The sequence below is a fragment of the Ambystoma mexicanum genome, chromosome 2p (assembly GCF_040938575.1).
Source record: "Ambystoma mexicanum isolate Mex_15411 chromosome 2p, UKY_AmexF1_1, whole genome shotgun sequence".
Classification (NCBI taxonomy): domain Eukaryota; kingdom Metazoa; phylum Chordata; class Amphibia; order Caudata; family Ambystomatidae; genus Ambystoma; species Ambystoma mexicanum.
The window spans coordinates 1,308,029,683-1,308,053,807 of NC_090923.1; the positions used below are offsets into that span (position 1 = coordinate 1,308,029,683).

The window sequence follows — 24,125 nt, forward strand, 5'->3', positions numbered from 1 at the left end:
CATGCTGCCAATGCACCATACACTGAGCAGGTGTATGTCTGCTCCCCGGTTGCAGGCACATGTCATGGTGGTGTATGGTCACGTAGTCCATGAGGATCTGGAGTTCATCATGGAAGTTCCTGTTCCTCAACGTGCCAGTGTCCTGTGCCATGCCATGGAGTTGAACCTGTACCTGCTGTGCAGGCTTTTCCTTCTTGGCACGTTATGTTGGTCTTGACCCTGTGCGGCTGGGACTACTCTGGGCTCCAGATGCCAGACCACTAGTGGCTTAGGGCATGGCATCACCCACTGGGGCTGGGACAGCTGCTTCTGTTGCACGTCCCTGGACCCTTGGGGCTGGGACAGATGCTTCCGCTGCACATCCCTGACCCCGCCACATCTGCCACCTTTCCCTCTTGGGGCCTTTCCACTCATGTTCCAGGTGTAAGTGAACAATGGTAGGCACACCAAGCAATTGTCCTGGGCAATTAGAGTGAGGGGGCAGTGTACGTGAAGGAAAATGTACTTCTGTGGTCCAGCAAGGCACAAAAGTAGCCCAGGTGGCAAAAATACAGGATGTGTAACGCACAGGCCCCCCAAAAAATGAAAAAATGCGTATGCGTGACCTGGTTAGCTTCTGTAAAAAGAAAAAGCGCTACGCAATACTCAGTGACACCCAGCAACACAAATAATTCATATGTGAACCCCAGAAAGCTACAGTAAAGTTAAGAATAGAGGTACGCGATACACAGGGGCACCCAGAGCAGATAAAATGCATACGAACCTCACCATTGGCCTCTGAAAATAGAAAAGTAGGCGTGTGTATGCAAATCCCCCACCAAAATAAGATGTTTGTATGGCCCCTGAAGTGAATGAATTGCGTGGCACCCCAAAATTCACAGTATTCCACTCGTCCGCCTACTCTCCTGTGCACGTACAGTCAGAGTTGTTTCTACTGATGCTTATGTATCCTCCAAACGTAAGTTATGCGCTGAGGGCCTTTCCTCAGATTTCACGTGTCCAAGCTAATTTCTTAGAGTGACAGGACTTTGCACGTGTTTACAGCTGCCCACGGAAGACCCAGGTTCCTGACTCCAAGCTATTCTACCTGACTCCTACTGCCCTGAGCTGCCTCCTACCTAGTCATCTGCTGCTGCCTGTCCAGTGTGTGTGCCTGCTGCCCACCTGCATTGCATTTGGAGTGCCTGCTGTCCAGCCATTGCCAAGGCTCCTGTCCTTGGCCCTGTGACCACCTCAGCTGCTTCACCGGATTCCCGCCGTGCCATACCACCACCGCTCCACATTCCATCTCCAGGTCCACCTTGCCCACCCACACCTGCCTCAGGGGTTGCCATGTCTGCACTGGCATCTTCAGATCAGAGCAGCAACCCCATGCCAGTGAGGCAGAGGGCTCCTTCACTGCCGGGGAAGTTGACATCCTGGTGGAGAAGGCCCTGGAGAATTATGGTCCCCTCTTCAGCCCAGTGATGCAACGCAGCAAGCAAGGACATCAGCAGATCTGGGATGGGATAACGTATGTCATCAATGCAGAGGGGGTGGCATCCCAGATCTTCAAAGCCATGCACAAGCGCTGGGAGGACCTGAAATCCAGGACCCACAGCAAGGCCCTGCGCTACATCCAGAACGGTGCCACCGCAGAGGTGCACCGTACACTAAAAACGGTCACCGTAAATAAGCGGAACCGGAAGTAGCGTCATCGCACAGGAACGGGAAGGAGCATGGCGGCCATCTTTAAAAACACAATCCATTACCATCCTCAGCAGCCAGGACCTGTATGATACTGCTGTTTGTGAAATCTAATTCTCTACCATACCACAATGCTTAAGGCTGTGAAGAAGGGTGCCTCCCGCCAGCGCAAGGAGCGCTTCAATGAAGATGAGCTGACCATGCTAGCTGAGACCCTGCAAGAACATGCAGACGTCGTGTTTGCCCAGAGCATGAAAAGGGAGGCCATAATATGCAAGAAGGAGATCTGGGCACTTGTGGCGCAGAAAGTAAGCACGGTCGGTAACAACCCCCGCACTATCAAGGACTGCAGGAAGCGGTGGGACGACACTTGCGGCTGCGAGTCCGCAACATACTCTCTGCCAACAGGAGCCAGGCAATGTCAACTGGTGGAGGAGCAAGCTCCCCCATAAAGCTGTCCCGGTGGGAGGACATATGTCCTAGCCTGATTGGCATGGAGTCAATAGAAGGTTTTGAAGACATGGAGTGTGGTGCCACGTCATCGGCGGACGGAGGTGAGTGTCCTAAGAAAGCACTGTAATGCAGAGTCTGATGATAGTCCACCAATATGTCTGTCTAAAGAGGCAAGCCATGGCCCAATACACACACATTCCCAGCAAAGTTGTGGTACGCAGCACAGACACATGCAGATGCCTGCAGCAAGGCAATGCCATAGCGTACACAAACCACACTAAGATGTCAATGGCAGGAGTCACACTGCATGCAGGCCCCAAGAAATATGCATGTCACATACCATACGTCTGCCCCAACATGAGTGACCACTGATGGATGCCTGCATTACCCACCCATGTAGCAAGCAACGTGATCGTCCAAACTCAACTGCCTATTACCCCCTAATGTGTAGATGAGCATTTATACAAATGTATACATGATGCTTCTCAAACCATCACTCATGCCGCCCCTCTCTTCAAACCCCACAGGCTCAGACTATGACAGCGAGGCGCGGTACTCACCCCCACAGCCAACCACACCCCGGAAGAGGGCCCAGGATGAGGCCAACAGGCCTTCCACCTCAAAGGCCCAACCCAAGGCCCGGCATGCACCACCAAGGAAACCACCTACAGATGCCACGGCACTGGTGCCGCTAAGGGCAGTTGAGAGGAAGCCGCAACCCCTGTTCTACTGCCACAGGACACAGCTGATGCTCCACACTCAGCAGAGTCCATCTCAGTCGGGGAGGTGGCAGCCACAGCACGCCTGGCTCAGGAGGTGGCGCAGGAAGAGGTGTGGGTGCCTGTGGAGGATGAATCCTCAGAACAGCCCTGCACACCAAGTCCAGCACCCCCCCCCCAGATCACATCTTTGGAGTCAGACCACGCCAACACCCCGGGGGAGTATTACCAAGGGGCCATGAGTCTCATAGTGGATCCATCCAAGTCCAACATGACACCCAAGCACCCTCCACCTCCACAGGTTTATCGGCGGGGCTGCAGTGTCAAGAGGAGCTGACTGCCCTTGTGCGTCATTTTGTGAATGACAATGCCCAGGCAAGGCAGGAGTGGCATGAAAACACTGCCTCGCCTGGCAAGATTAATGCAGACAATACAAGCCGACTGTGTGAGGAGGTATCCGCCCTGCGGCAGGTCCTCAGCCGCATCGCCGATGCTATGGAGGCAACGTCTGGCACCCCAGATGGAGCAGGCGGCCACACCATCGTCCTCCAGCTCAACCCAGACTAGCTCACTCCGCAGATAGTCGCGCACCCTGCGCCGGCCGGACATGCCACCAGCAGGTCCACGGAGTGCCAAAATGTATACTGGCCAGCCTGAGGAAGGCATTAGACACTTGTTGGGACATTTGTGGGGGAGTTGTGGGGAGGGGGAGGGTTAGTGCACTTTCGTTTTCATTGTATATTTCAATACACCCATTGTGTTACAAAAAAGACTTGAGTGGACATTCCTCATTGCGCATGTGCCATTTATTCATAGTGTACATGTACTACCACACCCAGTGCCCTCTGTCCAACTATCCTGTCACCCTCTGCAGCCATGTGTGTCAGAAATATTGTGCAATCACTGACAGACGCACAGCACGTCCCTCCTGTGCATCAGCACTGCGATGATGTGCAGCCACTTCTTCTTCATCCCCTTCATCATCACCAGGTGGTTCAGTTCAATGTCAGGGGGCAGGGGCACGTTGCGTCGGATACACATGTTGTGCAGAATGACACATGCCATGATGATCTTGGCCACCTTCTCATGCCTGTAGAGGAATGTGTCATGATGCCTACCCCCGGAGAACCAGACCAGGTCCAGCAACCCCGGAAGCAGGCATCAAGTTATTTTTAGCAACCCCAAAAACCCCTGCTAAGGGCTGTTTATGAGCCTTGCACCATCCGTGCCAGGAACGCACCCAGAGTAGAACTTACCTGATGCAGACCATGCTGCAAGCTTACATCCAATTGAGGCTTGGAAGGGACTATTTTACCTAGGGACTATTTTTTACTCGGGTTGGGTTGGGGAGGAATACTTACCTGGGATTACTTTGGTGGCTATTTAAACCATGCCCGAAGAGCAGCACACGCTTCGCGTTATTCTGCATCCAGCAGCGTAACGCTCACCCTGTCTGCAAGCCTGCATCCAGTCTTCTGCCATGCCCGCCTCGAGTCTGCAAAAAGGGAGGAACAGAAGGAGAAGAGGTTAGAATAAGAGCAAAACCTTCGATCCTTACCTGAATTCCGGATCCACCGCGCCTTCGAGCTGGAAGAAAGAAGCATTTTACCCGCGCCGCCTCGCCTGCTACAGCGCCGTGCTGAACTCAGCGGCCTTCGCAGCATCCTCACGTTCCAGCCGCATTCTGGCACCTAAGGGGAACACAAACACAGCAAAGGTGAGTCAAGGGAATAAACAGAGGCAATAGTAACTACCCCCATAGACACACCTGATTACCGCCGGGGGTACTATTCCTCTTCACGGGTCGGCGCAGTCTCCATTGCATCCTCACCGTACCCCAGCCCCTAAGGGGAAACAAAAGGACAACAAGGTGAGACGAAGGAACAAACAAGGGGAAACTCTTCTCACCACAATAGACTTACCTAATTTTACCGCCGGAGGCATTATTCCCCGAACTTCATATTTTCTCTCCACACCTGAATAAGGGAGCAAGCCACAGGTTACATTCTGGCCTTATTTTATTGAACTGTGTAGGATAAGCCAAATCCTTACCTGAACTTCGTCAGCTACCACGAGGAACTCTTCGCTGGGGTCAAGCTGCAAACTGCAAGGAATCGGACAAGAGTGAAAGTCAGTTCGTAAGAGTTCATATGTCTACTTAGTTTTCGGAGTCAATATTGTTCTGGAACTCACCAATTCCTTTGAGCCAGTGAAGCAACTGGTTATCAACGCACCCCTTCGCTCAATGCAGGATGGAGAGCTCATCTTTTCAAACCATCAGGTGAGACTATAAGAGGGGACATCAAAGGTGATCTATGGGGAGAACAACGGGGTGGGGGGAATTTACGCTCAACTCCACAGGTGGTTAATTCCCCTTTTCCATTTACAGAAGAATATTCCTACGGGCCAAGCAAACGAAGCTAGGTGTGCCAGTCCAGTCGGTCATCTTGGCCCTACGCGTCACACTGGTGGAGACCGCAGCTGTCCAATTCAGATCGACGCCTCTGTGGGAGCCAGGTGAGTGTAACAGAGTGCCCCACCCGACGGCTAAGGCAGCGAAACCATGCCTTCAACAGGCCAAAAGTCTGCTCAATGACGGGTGTGGAATCGATAGTAGTCCTCATCGTGCCTGTTCTGTGGTGTATTGGACAGAGGTGAGTAGCCACAGCATCAAGAGATAGTCACTGTTACCTGCATGGGAGGCAAAAAAAGGTATATGTCAGTCGACTGATAATGAACAGCTGTACTCGTCACACATGCCGGCAGATTATCGTTGGTCACATGCACATGTCCCTGGTTGTATGCACACCATTTTTAGACCCTCAATGTGTCCTGTTCCATGGAATAATGGTGTGTGTTGAATCTTCAAGATGATACACGGTGTGTTCTGCCGTCTTGTAGCTCATGCATTGTGTACGCATACAGGTGTGTTTGTGTCAATTTAGTGATGTGTTGTGTTCTGTAGGATTTTCTGATTGCACTGAATGCCTAATATTGCAGAGCCTACTGCCAACGCTCCCAGATTTTTTCAATGATGACATGCTGCATTCCTGTGGTTGTGGCAGACCTGTGACAGACAGTGGATTGCCTTGGTGGTTCAGTCCAATGCTCTCCCATGGATGCTTGTCCTGTGTGGTGATTCGCTGGAGACAGCAACATACTGCATATACACTGCATGTTGCTGGATGGTGTTACGGAGGGTGAGGTCCGCTGATGAGTGGTGCATGTGTTGTGGGATGTGGGGTGGTTTACTGTTAATCTTACTTCATTCCTATCACAACATGACTGACACTTATGGGATTTGGGTGTCATGTTCTCTTTGGGATGCTTTGGGGAACAGTGTTTGTGCTGTCACATAATGTGCACATCACTAAACATTGACATCATGGTGGTGTGTGCATCTCTCCCCCCATTTCAGTGCCATGTGCCTGTCATGCAACTTACCAAGCAGCCAGGCACGTCGTACAGCATGTCGCTCCGAGAAGCGTGGTAGCATGGAGTTCCGCAGGACCATTGAGTCATGAGTTGACCTGGGACATCGGGCACAACAATGTGTGATGATCTTGCTGGCGTCGAATACCATCTGCACTTTGATGGAGTGGTATTGCTTGCGGTTGTGGTACACCACCTCCATGGCATGCGGGACCACAAACTCCACGTGGGTGCAGTCGAGGGCAACTATACAATTTAGCATGCCTGCCAGTGGATGGAAGCCAACTTTTGTTTCAAAAATATCCTCGGGAGTCCGTGGTAGGGATATGTAGTCTAGTCCCTTGTGTGCCTGAGGAGGGCATCCAGCACTTGCTTCAGACTGTGGAACAATAAGGGTTGTGATATGCCATGCATGTGCCCCACTGTGCGCTGGTAGGTGCCTGTGACAAGGAAGTGGAGCACAGACACTACCTTCAGTAGAGAGGGGGGCAGCGGTGCGTATTTCAATGAGGCTGATCATGTTGTTGTCTATCATGTCTACGATGGTGGCGATGGTGTACCGGTCCAGACGGTACAGGGTGTGGATCTGCTCAGTGGTTAGGTTGAAAGGACTGGCTCTGATGCGAGGGATTGGTGGCTGCCTGCGTGGTTACGCTGGCTGCACTGGTGGGACATGCTGGGCCTGTCTCACCCTCCTTCTCCTGCTACGTATACTCTGTGGTGCCTGCTGTTGTTGTTGCTCATGCTGTAATGGAAGCATATCCTCCAGCTCCAGTATTGCTACTACTATTGGAATCATCTTGGTGTGTGAGGGGTGTGGTGTGTGGGTGTGCTCCTTTTGTACAGGCCCAGACTCCATTGCCTCCACCTATGCTGATAGTGTGAACCTGTGGAAGTTGGGAACACTGCACATTGCATTTTACGGTTGGTTCTCGATGGCAGTATTTAAGGCATGCCGGTATCCACTATTTGCACCTTCATGATGCCGGTATTTGCTTGTCCGCCTGACTTGTGATTTATTCCCTTTAGTGGCATGCCGCTATTATAATAGCGGGTTGGCAGGTCGGAATAGCCCGTAACGGTAAGCGATGCCGGTAATCCTTTACCGGCATCGTTTTTCCCTTACCTCCAACCTCGGAAGGACCCCCAAGATCCCTTAATGAATCTATTTTTATGTTAATAGCATGAAATGATACCTGCTTGAATGGCTCGAGTTACACCATACAACACTGATGTAACTTGTGTGGGGCCCACTTTGTCATCCGCAAGTCTAGTTGCTCAGTACCTGAAACATCCTAAATCATAAAAAAAACATGTGTGAGATTCATGTTTAAGTGAAGTTTGCATGTTTGAATCCTGGCAGTGCTGATTCTGTCTTTCAATCTGCAGAGTGAATACATACTTGGTAACACATTGTCAACCCCTCTGAGCTACAACCTCTGTCTTGTACAGTTGTGACATTTACCAGAAATGAAACACTTTCCAATTTGCTCTTCAGTGAGTTAACCATGACTACAGGGCCGCTACTGCAGGCCCTGTGATATATATAACGCAAGTTAAGTTGCTCAACTCATTGAAAGGGCACTTTTTGGGTGGCTTATAGCTTTGCCCCGCACACCTCCCCCGAACAAATCCTCACCAAACTTTGCAAAACAAGTATATGGCCCCCTCGGAAAGATTCTGCAAAGTAAGGTGAGGTTTCATGCAGGGGAGGGGGGGCAAAGTTATAGGGGCTCCCAAAATTTCCGGAAATCCTCATAGACACAATGGAAACATTGGGCTGTAGGCATGAGAAAAAAAAACAGCTGGACAGATGTTCACCAAATTCATGCCAGGAACAACAACATGATCCTATAAGTGTGCTTTTAAAAATTTGGGGTAAATCCGTCCAGTAGTTTTAAAAATAATGCCCAAAAAGTAGGTAAAAAAACAAGTGATATCTGGGTCCAGTCTGTGGACTCACTTCCCGATTCGGGGGCCGCGGACACGTCTGGACTAATCAGGGGGTGGCATGAGGTCTGCGGATATAGTATGCGCCCGCTTATTGGATGCTTAAAAGTTCAAGTGCATAATGTTTTTTTAACAACTCGCTACGTTGGATCCGTGGGCACCGGCGGCTGTCTATGGATAGTGCAGTGAGAAAAAAGTGTGGAAAACACATTTGGGGTTATTTGGTAGCTAAAAAAGGGGTTGGAAAGGGTGGGTGCGGTGGAATAAAGATAACATAGAGCTGTTTTTGTAGATGAAAAAGGGTGTGAAGGTGCCGCTGAATACACGTTCAATTTTGGTGTCCGTGGACATCATTTGGATGGCAGGGGGTTCAGGGCGAGTTTTGTTATGTGAAGGTGTATTGTACATACTTATATGTTTAATTCTATTGTGGTGGTTGTGGCGAGATTCTTGGGGGCATAGCTATGCCCCCAAGAATCTGCCCACTGACCACATACACTATAGTAACATGTGTATAGTAATTGTAGGTAATGTTGTGGGAGTATACAGTATTCGTAATATGGTGGAATTATATAATTGAAGTGCATACATCATTTATCATTGTAGTGCACTCAAGGATAGTGCCTATGGAATAAATGTTTGTTTATACTTTGTATGGTTACTAAGTTGCATACAGTAATAAAGCTGTAATCTCTGGTTGTTTTTCTGTGAAAAAGAAAAACAGTATAATTTGTTAAGCAGAATAGTTTAAATGTATATGTAAAATTGTATGCAATTAAAACTTTTAGTTTTTATACCCTCACAATCAGTATATTCTATGCATTATATTTGGTACAGCATTAGTGGCTGCTACATTATTTGATGTCAAAACAACAACAATCATTGGGAAAAAATAAATCCATACAAAATTTAAAAAAATCGTATTACACTAACATAATTGTAAGTGTGATGGTATGTTTGTTTGAAATGTGTTGAAGCATTCCCTTAATTACAAGTAGTTGTATAGTCTAAAATAGTTTAAATACCTTTTGGCGTATCTAAGAGGTTTTGCAGTAACAAGAACTGTGATGGCGTATTTGAAGTGTATTGCAACGAAGGCTATTTTTGAAGTGGTTAGATACCTGTTAGAATATGCCAACAATTTATTGTGCTACAGTTACGTGAGTAAATTAGGGTAGAAGGAATATTAAGTAGGTATTTGTTAGATTTGCTGGTAGCCTATGTTTTGGAGTAACTGAGGTGTCGTTACATTCAAACCAACCACTTCTTTTTTTGGCATATGCCGTATAGTGGCCTGAAGTGGCTGTGGCACCAGTGTGCAATATTATACATACTGTTGTGTAGGTTTTATTGTCAAGAGATACTTAGCCATGTCTAAAGCTAATGAGCTTAGTTATTTTTGGTACCATCTGCATTGTACCTGTCTTTGGGCTCTGTACTCTCACAATCATGTGAAGCCAAACACCATGGGGTCATCTTTAAGTCCTCTTTATGTTTTACTCCTTACATTTTCGAGCATGTAAAGAAAGCCCATGCTTTTAGCTTGACCTCCTTACAGGCATTGTACCATTCCTCTCCTTCCTCCAGAAGCTAAAGGTCTGTAGAGCCCTGGTCTTGTGTAGACTGGACTACTGCAACAGTCTCTTCCTTAACCTCCCCCTTTGTAGTTTATGCTCCTTTCAGCTAATCTTGAATAGTGCTGCAAGACTTATCCTTGGCCTCAATGCCAGGGATTGTATCACTGCATCCCTAAAATGTGTACATTGGCTTTTGCTAATTGCAAGGATGAAATTCAAGATCCTTATTATGTTTGACAAGGCTTTCTGGGGCCTGGGACTGTTAGGTTAAACTCCCAGGTAGACAGGAGGGCTACTAGGAGTTTGCGGACCACAAACTCATGGAAGACCTAGCTCCTTCGCTTCCCAAAGGTTTGCAGGCCCAGACAGACAGCAAGTTCAAACTGCGGTTTATTACAGCCAAAACCAACAGGGATCAGAACAAGGAACAGGCTCCTGGATCTTCTCGCAAACTCTGGCTTGCAGGCCAGGTTTTAGCCAAATCCATGTCACAATGATATCACAACCTGGGGCCCTCTCCAGCAAACATATGAAGTGAGTGGATTGGGTGCTGAGTGTTACTCCACCTATGGCAGACCCTATAGCTGTCAGGTTATTGGCTCTCCCATGTCAGATGGCTGGCCTGGTTCATCCCCCAAAACTGCTACTTACACTGCAACATTGTATGAGGGTCTAATGGTTGGTTCTTGCTCCTCGCTACCTATCCCTAGGGTCCCATACTGTGATTGGTTAGAGCAGTCGCCCCAAGGCCTGGGACCCAAATCAGTTGTTCTTATTACCTTGAAAAGGTACACTTCAAGGTATTTGTCTGCATTGTAACGTGTGTCCACCACCAATGCCTGTGAGTTCGCTTGTTCTCATTATGCAATACTCGGCTTCTCCTGTAACCACTTTGTTGCAACTTGTGTCTGGGCTCGTGAGACTGTCCTTCTTTGCCAGGTGCTAGTTTCGGTTCATCATCGGCTAAGCCAGTCACGTGTCCAGAGACCCTGGTTGGGGCCTCTGGAGCTCTGAATTACTCTGATTTATGAGGATATGTTCGTATTTCATGCAGTCGGTGTTACTGTAGTTCAGGGAATGGAATGTCACTCGAATCTGGTGGCCTTCACAGCAGGCCCTGTCCTACATGTTTGCTCCTCTGTGCAGCCTAAGTTTGTTGATCTCAGCTCCAGCCGAGGCTCTATGGCCTGTTATGGCTTAGGAAAGTCACAGTATGGCTTCTACATTAGAATAGCATAAAGTATCCATAGGTTAGTTGTTCATGGCACTGTCAGGTCCTTCAGGTGCTCCTACAGTTCCACAGGGTTATTTGCATACAAGCATCTGCAAGCTTTTACATAGGATCTCTTGCTTCTTGCGGTTTCTATGTTGCTGCGGTCAAGCTAATGGAAAAATAATAAACACGCAATGAGTGTGTATATGTTTCGTCCTCTAGCTTTGTCAGGAAATGGAATTGGAGCAAGCCTCGGCGACCGTACCATAGGAATTAGCTGTGAAAGCTGAAGAAACTACATTTCCCAGTAGGCTGAGGGGGCTGGAGTAGCTCTTTCCTCCTTGCGCCATTCGCCAGCTGGGGATAATTGAGACAGCAGCTGGGGATAATTGAGACAGCAGCTGGGGGTAATTGAGACAGCTATTAAACCATTGTCCACCCGTGCACTGGTGCTGATAATTGTTGAATAGACAGCACGGGCGGCCACGATGTGTCGGAGCAGCAGGAGAAAATACGGCATGCTGATCTTCACGTGTACTCATTAAATAGGGAGAAAGCCGCAATGCCGTTCGAACTCTCGGTTATGAGTAACAAGAACATTGCATTCTGTTTCATGCCGCGGCGGTGAGAGCTTCCAGTTCACGGCAGCAGACTGCAGCATTTCAAGAGGTCCGGGTGCGCTTGTGAGCCGCCCGGACACACAGATAAGAAGAAAAACACTTATGGTTAAATGACACGGGAGTATCTGTCATTTATTTAGCGGCTGGCTCCATTCAAGCTGGTCTGTTATGTCCACGAGCAACGCTATTGATTTCCCTGGACATTTTTGTTAATATGTATTCCGCTATGTGTTCCGCAGTCCTTTCTTAGGAACTGAAACTCCTTCAAGTACAAGAGCACACTTTTCATTTACGTTCATTCAGTGTGGGCAGAGTTTTGTCACACTCTCTGTGAAGTTCATGTGCCTGCTTAACTAAGGGCAGGATTAGTTTCACGTTTGTCTACTGCTTTGCTAGCCCAATGGGCCATGTGTTCACGTTTATTCATCATGGAAGCAGCTTTCTTGTTTGTGTCATTCCGCTTGCTTTTACTGTGGGATCATGTCATTGTTATTTGTGGCCGTCCTTCATGTTTGGTGTAATATGCAAAATCAGGTTTCAGGAGGAGGTTTAGGTATACTATGCATAATTCTGAAATAGGTGTAGGATCAGGAGTAGGTATTCAGAATTCATGGTATTAGTAGGTTGTTTTGTGGAAGTATTGTGAATTGTATATTATGTCCCCTTCTTTCCTTTGTCTATCCAACCCCTTTCCCTAATTCCTTCTTCCCCCCATTGGCTGCCACGTGGTTCGCTGTTATATTATATTCAGATGCCCGTGCCAACCAAGGTGGGAGGGTCGATTCATTCGGCTTCTGTGGTTCGGGAGAGGGGATCGATCCCCTATTATCCCTTACGGTTTTTGACAAGTTTATAGAATTGTACACATGTGCTTGTTGTGTGTTTGGGTCCCAATGTGCGGGTGGCACGTGTGCTTCATGTCTAACGCTGCTATGTCATGAGGTCTCTAACGGTATTATGCATGGCTTCTTGCCGCTTTAATCGAAACTGTCAATGAAGGTGTCTTTTGGCGCGTCTCGTTGCTCCCCATCCACTTTGGGCAATGTTTTCACTGCTCCTGCGCTATAGGGTTCACAGAGTGGATACCCTTTGACATACTTTTCTATGGTGGGGGCAGCGGGAACCGGTCTGAAACGGTATAATGGATCGTAGTTCCTTTAGTTCTTCCGGGTTGTGTGTCTGATGGGATGGGAAGCAGGGGTAGACTTCAACCTTCCCTCTTCAGTCCCCCCTCTGGTCGACTTTTTGACCACATCACGAAAGAACCACTCGTCCTCTTTAAGTCGCCATATCTTCATCACTCCTCCGAGGTGTCCATAATAGTTTACATGATCGTCAAAGGACCAGTACATGTAAGCACATGCTCCTTCGGGGTTGCACCAAACCCAATTCCCTTCATACTCCCTTGGGTCACAGGGATTGTCGACCATTGTCCATGCCCGAAATAGGTCACACATCGTTATTCTCTCCCTTAGTCTGTCCCTTTCTCTTACAATGTCATCCATTGCTTCTCCTATGTTCACATTCATCAGGATTTGCATTCCTATTGGTTCTTCTGCTGTTTTCATGCACCATCCAATGCAGATCTTATTCCACCACACAAGGATGCTACCCCCAGTGCTAGTGTTCCCACTATCATCTTCACTCTATCTGCCAGCAATGATGGCTTCCATGACCACAGATACGCTAGCCAGCTCTTGTCCTTCCCTGTTGCACAATTAGCACAAATGGATGCAAGAATGGAGGATGTAGCATGTGTAACTGCATCTGAGAGAGTTGCGTTGTCGTCATCGTGAGCAGGAATGAATGTACAACACAAACTCCCTATTTTTGCTCAAACTCCTCCTTCCATGGCTGTAAGGAGATCCAGAACGTACCTATTCTGGAACGCCACAAACCTTATTGCTCTGAGCTCTTCCTTTATGGCATTGAATCCATTCACTATCGAGTTTATGGTTACCATCAACTCCCAACAAGTAATTGGTAGCCATTTGCGTATATCTGCACTTCCGGTATCAGCGACGTGAAGAACATTTGGGTTCTGCTGAACAGCCTGTGTTCTGCTGGTACTTCGTCCAATGTGGTTTCTGATTTGCCTGAGAAGTAATTCCCTCCTCTCTTCACTCTGCTCAGTCCTCTTTCTTCATCCGTCTTTTCTGCTTGGACAGGTGGTGTTCCCTCTAATGACCTCTTCTTCCTTTTGTTGTTTTCCATCTTTGGGAAGTCATCGAGCTTCACATCTTTCTTGGGTACCACCATTGACGGCATGTTGATGTGCACTAAGGAGCATACCTCTACCCAATTCGGTGGCAGTTTCTCATATGCTTTACACCTGCATGCCCAATAGTGATCCATCAGTACAGCTGTCCCTGCTCCCATTGCCGGGATAATTTCAACCGCCTTGCATCACACGTTTTCACCAACCTCCTCATCACCATTGTGTTGGTAACACAGAGCCAGTGTCTTCAAAGGGATTATTGGCATTGGTCCAGCTTTGTTTTGACCCAGGTTACCAACTTTGCCGGAAGGAATGGGACAGGAGTGCATTTCTCATTTTCTTCTTGCACTTTGCTCACTGGTGAGTGGGCTATGATCAGTGCCTTCATTTCCCACCACTCCATCTTCCCAGCCATCCTTAGTGTACAAGCGTCCATAGATCAATATCTGTGGTCTCTCCAAGCAGCCAGGCTCTCCTCATACTTCCTTTGTTCGTGTCCAGGGGCATGGCAATTCCTTCAGTGTAACAATCTTTGTTTCTCCCTTTTCTGGCCCATCGGTTATGTACTGCAACCCTTCTACGAGCTTCCAGTAATTGTTCATCATGTCTAATGTCTTGATGTAGCTATCTTCATATGGGAAAGTTCCCTTTGACATCCATCTGAAGGTTGCTGTCTTCCCTTGGAACAGGCCTCCCGTCCGGACCATCGCGAGGAACTTCAAGCATTGCCCTTTTGTTGCAGGTATTTCAGTTGAAATGAATGCACGAGAAGCACTCGTGGCGTAGGGGATTAAGGAGCAGACATAACAGCTGTCCCCAGTGGTATCGCTACCAACTTTGGACATGTGTTTGTACCACATGTTCTTGGCATGTATCTCACAGGCACAGTACGAGTAACCAACTCCCTTCATGTCTGCATCAACACTGTGTTTTACTCTCCTTACCGTATCAGCAGTGTCTAATGTCTGTTCTCCAAATGACCTGCCGGTGAGATGGAATGACCTCGCAGGAAGCAAACTGGCAGATGATTTGCATAGGCAAACCCCCTCTCCCTCTTTCTTAGCCCTGCTTACTCCACAGTAGCAAGTATCTGGGGAAAATATAGTGGTCGAGGTGGGGTAGTAGTAACTAGTAAATCTGGGGTGCTTGGCAACTTGTGGGGAACAACTGCAGAGCTCAGCGCCCAGAACTTTGTGGCACAGGGAGGAGGTCTGTGGGATTTCAGTAACTTGGAGGCATGCAACCTGGTCGGGAGTGCTTCAGGTCTCCTTCCATGCACGTTCCAAGCAACTCAACAAAGCATCAACAGGCTGCCATACCAGCCACAGAGCCCCTTTCCACATAAAGAAAATATGGTATTCGGGGGCTATGTGTTTGCATGGCAAAGATTTTAGGCTTTTAATTGTTTTCTCTCTCTCTCTCTCTCTCTCTCTCTCTCCTCCCTCCCTCCCTCCTTCCCATCCCCCACAACCCCCGCTCCCTCTCCCTCTCCCTACCATTAATTTTAAGTTTTCCTGCACTGCATCACATTGTGACAATGGTATTTCACAATGGGACTGTTTGAAAGTTACAGAAATCAAAAAAGAAATCAACCAACTAAAAGCAGCCAAATCCGGAGTACACTGCTCAGCCCCAATTAAAGATTAAGGCCTAGAAGCAAGTAAAGCTGTAGTTCAGAGCGATGTTTGCAAATAGCACCTTAAAGCAGTTTACGCTGGAGTGCACAACAAGGGGGAAAGTGTTAATACTGAGTTTGGTAGAATGGGATAAAAAAACAAAAGCAGCGTGCCACTTCTAAAAGTACAAGTCAAGAAATTGAAGGGGATGGGGCTGTTCATTCAGTCAATAGGACTCACAAGTAAAAGGCTCCAGAGTCATTAGTGTTGAATTTGGCGCAAAATGTATTGTGTTGTCGTGTAAAATGAATGAACATACAATTTCAATCTTCATTAAAAAAGATGTATTCAAAAATAAAGACTTGCAGATTAAGAAAGTTTTTGTCCTGTCGTGTGCCAAAAATAGTGAATGCTTTACGAATGTGCCTGTCATCCTTTGAAGCAGGGTCAAATTCAATTTTCCCATTTTCATTCCAATATTAGTACATGGGTTGCTGAGGCACATAGGAATGGATCTGTTAAGAAATGAAACAAAAAGCCTGGAAAAATGTTGAAACAGGTAGGATTTGGACTTACAATAAACTGACTCACAGTCAGATGTGCTATCCCTTGACCCACTGACCCCCTTGCCTTTTGTGTAATCCTTTTCCTCTCAGCAGTGTTGTCCAAAGTTCCCTACTTAAAGAGACTTTCTTATACAAAAGATCCTAGACCTGTTTTTTATGGCCCACATGCCTCATATCCCGTTGCTCTTGATAAACCCACGTCATCTCCCACCAATACAATCTGTAAAATATTTCAAGGGCATAGCCAAGGAAATTAGACGTGGGCCGAAGGTTGAGCAATCCTTAAACCAGCAGCAAAATTAACATTGAAATCAGCCTCAGAATCTCTTAAAGGATGGGCCAACATTGGTTGCTTGCAGGGCGCAATCGGACAGCCTCTGGTGCTGACGCCTTAAGGCAAGCGCAAAGGGAGAGCCAACCAAACCATTGATTAGGACCTCTGGACTTTCTGCTCTTTGACATAAGGACATTTGATATGGCAAACGTTTGACCAAACACCATTTAGATGTCGGATGGTATGGAATTAAGCGGCAAACAGCAATACATCAGCATTCTTTGCTGCTTTATTGATCTGGTCCTAAAGGGTTTGGTTTAATGCCAATTATATTTAAAGATTCATGCTCAAGGGTGCTTGCAAATCGACACCCCCTCCCCATCACGATGGCTGGGTGATGCAAGCGTGAGAGCATCACAGCAGACCCATAGACATGAGAAACACTCTGTACCTCTGAGTGTATGTGGGCCCATGGCTGGATCAAGGACAAGGCAAGAACAGGAGATGGCTTAAGGTGTCAGCACCCAGGCTGCCCCTTTGCACGCTGCCAGCAACAGATGTTGGCCCATCCTTTAAGAGATTCTGAGGCTGATTTCAATGTTAACTTTGCTGCTGATTAAAGGATTGCTCAACCTTCGACCTGCGTCTAGTTTGCTTGGCTAAGCCCTGAAAATCTTTTACAGCTTGTATTGGTGGGAGATGATGTGAGTTTATCAAGAGCAACGGGATATGAGGCATGTGTGCCACAAAATGCAGGTCTAGGATCTTTTATTTGAAAGCCACTTTGGAAAACCCTACTGAGAACAAAAGGATTACACAAAAGGAAAGGGGATCAGTGGGTCAGGGGATAGCACATCTGACTGTGAGTCAGTTAATTGTAAGCCCAAATCCTACCCGTTTCGACATTTTTCCAGACTTTTTGTTTCATTTCTTAACAGATCCATTCCTATGTACCTCTGTGCTTTCAACAGAGTTTTCATTGTAATGGAGGGACATACAGTATGCCTTAAACATGCCTGGGCAGGGAAGACTATGTAAAAGCAAGAGTAGCAGACAGCTTAATAAATCATCAGCAGGACCCTCTAGACCTTCCCCAAAAAACATAACATGATTTCTATGCATGTATGTGCGTTGAACAGCGCAAGTAATTTGGTTAATGTCAGTGGATAAATGTGACTTTCGCACAGCGCAGAACAAAATCACTTGTACAGGCCCCTTCTGCAAAAGCATTACCGCTACAGAAAGCAGTGAAAAGGTGAGGCAGTGTGCAGTCCCCCCTGACCCTTCACAGCCCTGATCGGCCACGATCGGCCAAGGACCTCTCTATGAGAGCTGAGGGTGGAATTTTTCTGGACCTCAGTAACTTAGGGAGACATGGCTAAAGGGATCCTCAATCAACGGCCCAGCCTTTGCTCTGTGGCCTGTCCGGATATGTCTGTTCTCCAAATTACCTGCCGCTGCCCAGGTGTCAGCTGGTGAGATGGAATGACCTCCCAGGAAGCACACTGGCAGATAATTTGCATAGGCACACCCCCTCTCCCTCTCCTTAGCCCTGCTTGCTCCACAGTAGCAAGTATCTGGGGAAAATATAGTGGTCGAGGTGGGGTAGCAGTAACTAGCAACTCTGAGAAAGTAAATCTGGGACACTTGGCGACCTGTGGGCAACAACTGCAGAGCTCAGTGCCCAGGACTTTGTGGCACAGGGAGGAGGTCTGTGGGATTTCAGTAACTTGGAGACATGCAACCTGGTCGGGAGTGCTTCAGGTCTCCTTCCTTGCATGTTCCAAGCAACTCAACAAAGCATCAACAGGCTGAGATACCAACCACAGAGCCCCTTCCCACTTGATTAAAAGGCCAAAATCTTTTCCATGCAAATACATAGCCCCCAAATACCATATTTTCTTTGTTTTCTCTCTCTCTGTCTCTCTCTCCTCCCTCTCTCCCTCCCTCACTCACTCCTTCCCACCCTCCCGCCCTCTCTCTTCCCCCCTACCCCCCCTCCCTCTCCCTACCATTAATTTTAGGTTTTCATGCACTGCAGCACATTGTCACAATGGTATTTCACAATGGGACTTTTTGAAAGTTACAGAAATCAAAAAAGAAATCAACCAACTAAAAGCAGCCAAATCCGGAGTACACTGCTCAGCCCCAATTAAAGATTAAGGCCCTGAAGCAAGTAAAGCTGTGGTTCAGAGCGATGTTTGCAAACAGCACCTTAAAGCAGTTTACGCTGGAGTGCACAACAAGGAGGAAAGTGATAATACTGAGTTTGGTAGAATGGGATAAAAAAAAAAAAAAAAAAAGAAGCGTGCCACTTCTAAAAGTACAAGTCAAGAAACTGAAGGGGACAGGGCTGTTCATTCAGTCAAGAGGACTCACAAGTAAAAGGCTCCTGAGGCATTAGTGTTGAATTTGGCGCAAAATGTATTGTGTTGTCGTGTAATATGAATGAACATAAAATGTCAATCTTCAATAAAAAAAGATATATTAAAAAATAAAGACTTGCAAATTAAGAAAGTTTCTGTCCAGACATGTGCCTAAAATAGTGAATGCTTTACGAATGTGCGTGTCATCCTTTAGAGCAGGGGCCAATTTAATTTTCCCATTATCATTCCAATATTAGTACATGTGTTGCAGAAGCAAGCGCAAAGGGAGAGTCAATCAAACCATTGATTAGGACCTCTGGTCAAAGGTTTGCCATACCAAATGTCCTTATGTCAGAGGGCAGAAAGTCCAAACACCATTTAGATATCGGGTGATATGAAATGAAGAGGCAAACAACAATGAATAAGCATTCTTTGCTGCTGTATTGATCTGGTCCTAAAGGGTTTTAGTTTAATGCCAATTATATTTAAAGATATAAAGATTAATGCTCCAGGGTGCTTGCAAAATGACACCCCCTCCCCATCACAATGGCTGGCTGATGCAAGCCTGAGAGCATCACAACAGACCCATAGACATGAGAAAAACTCTGTACCTCTGAGTGTATGTGGGCCCATGGCTGTAACAAGGACAAGGCAAGAACAGGAGGTGGCTTAAAGCGTCAGCACCAGAGGCTGTCCGATTGAGCCCTGTAAGCAACAGATGTTGGACCATCCTTTAAAGGATTCTCAGGCTGATTTCAATTTTAACTTTGCAGCTGATTTAAGGATTGCTCAACCTGCGACCCACGTCTAGATTGCAAGGATAAGCCCTGGAAATCTTGTACAGCTTGTACTGGTGGGAGATGATGTGACTTTATCAACTGCAACGGGATATGAGGCATGTGTGCCACAAAAAGCAGGTCTAGGATTTTTTAAAAGAAAGCCGCTTTAAGAAGGGAACTTTGGGCAACCCCACTGAGAGCAAAAGTATGACACAAAAGGTAAGGGGTTCAGTGGGTCAAATGATAGCACATTTGACTGTGAGTCAGTTTATTGTAAGTCCAAATGCTACCTGCTTTGAAATTTTCCAGGCTTTTTGTCTCATTTCTTAACAGATCCATTCCTATGTACCTCTGTGCTTTGAACAGAGTTTTCATTGTAAGGGAGGGACATACAGTATACCTTCCTGGGCAGGGAAGACTCTATGTAAAAGCAAGAGTAGCAGACAGCTTAAAAGAATCACCAGCAGGACCCTCTAGACCTTCCCCAAAAAACATAAAATGATTTCTCTGCATACATGTGCATTGAACAGCGCAAGTAGTTTGGTTAATGTCAGTGGATAAATGTCACTTTCCCACAGTGCAGAACAAAATCTCTTGTACAGGCCCCTTCTGCAAAAGCATTACCACTGTAGAAAGCAGGGCAGGTGAGGCAGTGTACAGTCACCTCCGACACTTCACTCCTCTGATCGGCTACGATCGGCCAAGGACCTCTCTATGAGAGCTGAGGGTGGAATTTTCTGGTCCTCGGTAACTTAGGGAGACATGGCAAAAGGGATCCTCAATCAACGGCTCAGCCTTTGCTTTGTGGCCTGTCCATATATGTCTGTTCTCCAAATTACCTGCCGCTGCCCAGGTGTCAGCTGGTGAGATGGAATGACCTCGCAGGAAGCAAACTGGCAGATGATTTGCATAGGCAAACCCCCTCTCCCTCTTTCTTAGCCCTGCTTACTCCACAGTAGCAAGTATCTGGGGAAAATATAGTGGTCGAGGTGGGGTAGTAGTAACTAGTAAATCTGGGGTGCTTGGCAACTTGTGGGGAACAACTGCAGAGCTCAGCGCCCAGAACTTTGTGGCACAGGGAGGAGGTCTGTGGGATTTCAGTAACTTGGAGGCATGCAACCTGGTCGGGAGTGCTTCAGGTCTCCTTCCATGCACGTTCCAAGCAACTCAACAAAGCATCAACAGGCTGCCATACCAGCCACAGAGCCCCTTTCCACATAAAGAAAATATGGTATTCGGGGGCTATGTGTTTGCATGGCAAAGATTTTAGGCTTTTAATTGTTTTCTCTCTCTCTCTGTCTCTCTCTCTCCTCCCTCCCTCCCTCCTTCCCATCCCCCACAACCCCCGCTCCCTCTCCCTACCATTAATTTTAAGTTTTCCTGCACTGCATCACATTGTGACAATGGTATTTCACAATGGGACTGTTTGAAAGTTACAGAAATCAAAAAAGAAATCAACCAACTAAAAGCAGCCAAATCCGGAGTACACTGCTCAGCCCCAATTAAAGATTAAGGCCTAGAAGCAAGTAAAGCTGTAGTTCAGAGCGATGTTTGCAAATAGCACCTTAAAGCAGTTTACGCTGGAGTGCACAACAAGGGGGAAAGTGTTAATACTGAGTTTGGTAGAATGGGATAAAAAAACAAAAGCAGCGTGCCACTTCTAAAAGTACAAGTCAAGAAATTGAAGGGGATGGGGATGTTCATTCAGTCAATAGGACTCGCAAGTAAAAGGCTCCAGAGTCATTAGTGTTGAATTTGGCGCAAAATGTATTGTGTTGTCGTGTAAAATGAATGAACATACAATTTCAATCTTCATTAAAAAAGATGTATTCAAAAATAAAGACTTGCAGATTAAGAAAGTTTTTGTCCTGTCGTGTGCCAAAAATAGTGAATGCTTTACGAATGTGCGTGTCATCCTTTGAAGCAGGGTCAAATTCAATTTTCCCATTTTCATTCCAATATTAGTACATGGGTTGCTGAGGCACATAGGAATGGATCTGTTAAGAAATGAAACAAAAAGCCTGGAAAAATGTTGAAACAGGTAGGATTTGGACTTACAATAAACTGACTCACAGTCAGATGTGCTATCCCTTGACCCACTGACCCCCTTGCCTTTTGTGTAATCCTTTTCCTCTCAGCAGTGTTGTCCAAAGTTCCCTATTTAAAGAGACTTTCTTATACAAAAGATCCTAGACCTGTTTTTTATGGCCCACATGCCTCATATCCCGTTGCTCTTGATAAACCCACGTCATCTCCCACCAATACAATCTGTAAAATATTTCAAGGGCATAGCCAAGGAAATTAGACGTGGGCCGAAGGTTGAGCAATCCTTAAACCAGCAGCAAAATTAACATTGAAATCAGCCTCAGAATCTCTTAAAGGATGGGCCAACATTGGTTGCTTGCAGGGCGCAATCGGACAGCCTCTGGTGCTGACGCCTTAAGGCAAGCGCAAAGGGAGAGCCAACCAAACCATTGATTAGGACCTCTGGACTTTCTGCTCTTTGACATAAGGACATTTGATATGGCAAACGTTTGACCAAACACCATTTAGATGTCGGATGGTATGGAATTAAGCGGCAAACAGCAATACATCAGCATTCTTTGCTGCTTTATTGATCTGGTCCTAAAGGGTTTGGTTTAATGCCAATTATATTTAAAGATTCATGCTCAAGGGTGCTTGCAAATCGACACCCCCTCCCCATCACGATGGCTGGGTGATGCAAGCGTGAGAGCATCACAGCAGACCCATAGACATGAGAAACACTCTGTACCTCTGAGTGTATGTGGGCCCATGGCTGGATCAAGGACAAGGCAAGAACAGGAGATGGCTTAAGGTGTCAGCACCCAGGCTGCCCCTTTGCACGCTGCCAGCAACAGATGTTGGCCCATCCTTTAAGAGATTCTGAGGCTGATTTCAATGTTAACTTTGCTGCTGATTAAAGGATTGCTCAACCTTCGACCTGCGTCTAGTTTGCTTGGCTAAGCCCTGAAAATCTTTTACAGCTTGTATTGGTGGGAGATGATGTGAGTTTATCAAGAGCAACGGGATATGAGGCATGTGTGCCACAAAATGCAGGTCTAGGATCTTTTATTTGAAAGCCACTTTGGAAAACCCTACTGAGAACAAAAGGATTACACAAAAGGAAAGGGGATCAGTGGGTCAGGGGATAGCACATCTGACTGTGAGTCAGTTAATTGTAAGCCCAAATCCTACCCGTTTCGACATTTTTCCAGACTTTTTGTTTCATTTCTTAACAGATCCATTCCTATGTACCTCTGTGCTTTCAACAGAGTTTTCATTGTAATGGAGGGACATACAGTATGCCTTAAACATGCCTGGGCAGGGAAGACTATGTAAAAGCAAGAGTAGCAGACAGCTTAATAAATCATCAGCAGGACCCTCTAGACCTTCCCCAAAAAACATAACATGATTTCTATGCATGTATGTGCGTTGAACAGCGCAAGTAATTTGGTTAATGTCAGTGGATAAATGTGACTTTCGCACAGCGCAGAACAAAATCACTTGTACAGGCCCCTTCTGCAAAAGCATTACCGCTACAGAAAGCAGTGAAAAGGTGAGGCAGTGTGCAGTCCCCCCTGACCCTTCACAGCCCTGATCGGCCACGATCGGCCAAGGACCTCTCTATGAGAGCTGAGGGTGGAATTTTTCTGGACCTCAGTAACTTAGGGAGACATGGCTAAAGGGATCCTCAATCAACGGCCCAGCCTTTGCTCTGTGGCCTGTCCGGATATGTCTGTTCTCCAAATTACCTGCCGCTGCCCAGGTGTCAGCTGGTGAGATGGAATGACCTCCCAGGAAGCACACTGGCAGATAATTTGCATAGGCACACCCCCTCTCCCTCTCCTTAGCCCTGCTTGCTCCACAGTAGCAAGTATCTGGGGAAAATATAGTGGTCGAGGTGGGGTAGCAGTAACTAGCAACTCTGAGAAAGTAAATCTGGGACACTTGGCGACCTGTGGGCAACAACTGCAGAGCTCAGTGCCCAGGACTTTGTGGCACAGGGAGGAGGTCTGTGGGATTTCAGTAACTTGGAGACATGCAACCTGGTCGGGAGTGCTTCAGGTCTCCTTCCTTGCATGTTCCAAGCAACTCAACAAAGCATCAACAGGCTGAGATACCAACCACAGAGCCCCTTCCCACTTGATTAAAAGGCCAAAATCTTTTCCATGCAAATACATAGCCCCCAAATACCATATTTTCTTTGTTTTCTCTCTCTCTGTCTCTCTCTCCTCCCTCTCTCCCTCCCTCACTCACTCCTTCCCACCCTCCCGCCCTCTCTCTTCCCCCCTACCCCCCCTCCCTCTCCCTACCATTAATTTTAGGTTTTCATGCACTGCAGCACATTGTCACAATGGTATTTCACAATGGGACTTTTTGAAAGTTACAGAAATCAAAAAAGAAATCAACCAACTAAAAGCAGCCAAATCCGGAGTACACTGCTCAGCCCCAATTAAAGATTAAGGCCCTGAAGCAAGTAAAGCTGTGGTTCAGAGCGATGTTTGCAAACAGCACCTTAAAGCAGTTTACGCTGGAGTGCACAACAAGGAGGAAAGTGATAATACTGAGTTTGGTAGAATGGGATAAAAAAAAAAAAAAAAAAAGAAGCGTGCCACTTCTAAAAGTACAAGTCAA

At 46.9% G+C, this 24,125-nt stretch overlaps 1 non-coding gene across 1 annotated transcript; it reads right to left on the reverse strand.

The window, feature by feature from the left end:
• Nucleotides 1-18,862: 18,862 nt before the first annotated feature.
• LOC138567956 (U6 spliceosomal RNA) lies at nt 18,863-18,969 on the reverse strand. The gene has a single exon (XR_011302334.1). It is a non-coding gene; the product is annotated as a U6 spliceosomal RNA (small nuclear RNA).
• Between the last annotated feature and the right edge of the window lie 5,156 nt (nt 18,970-24,125).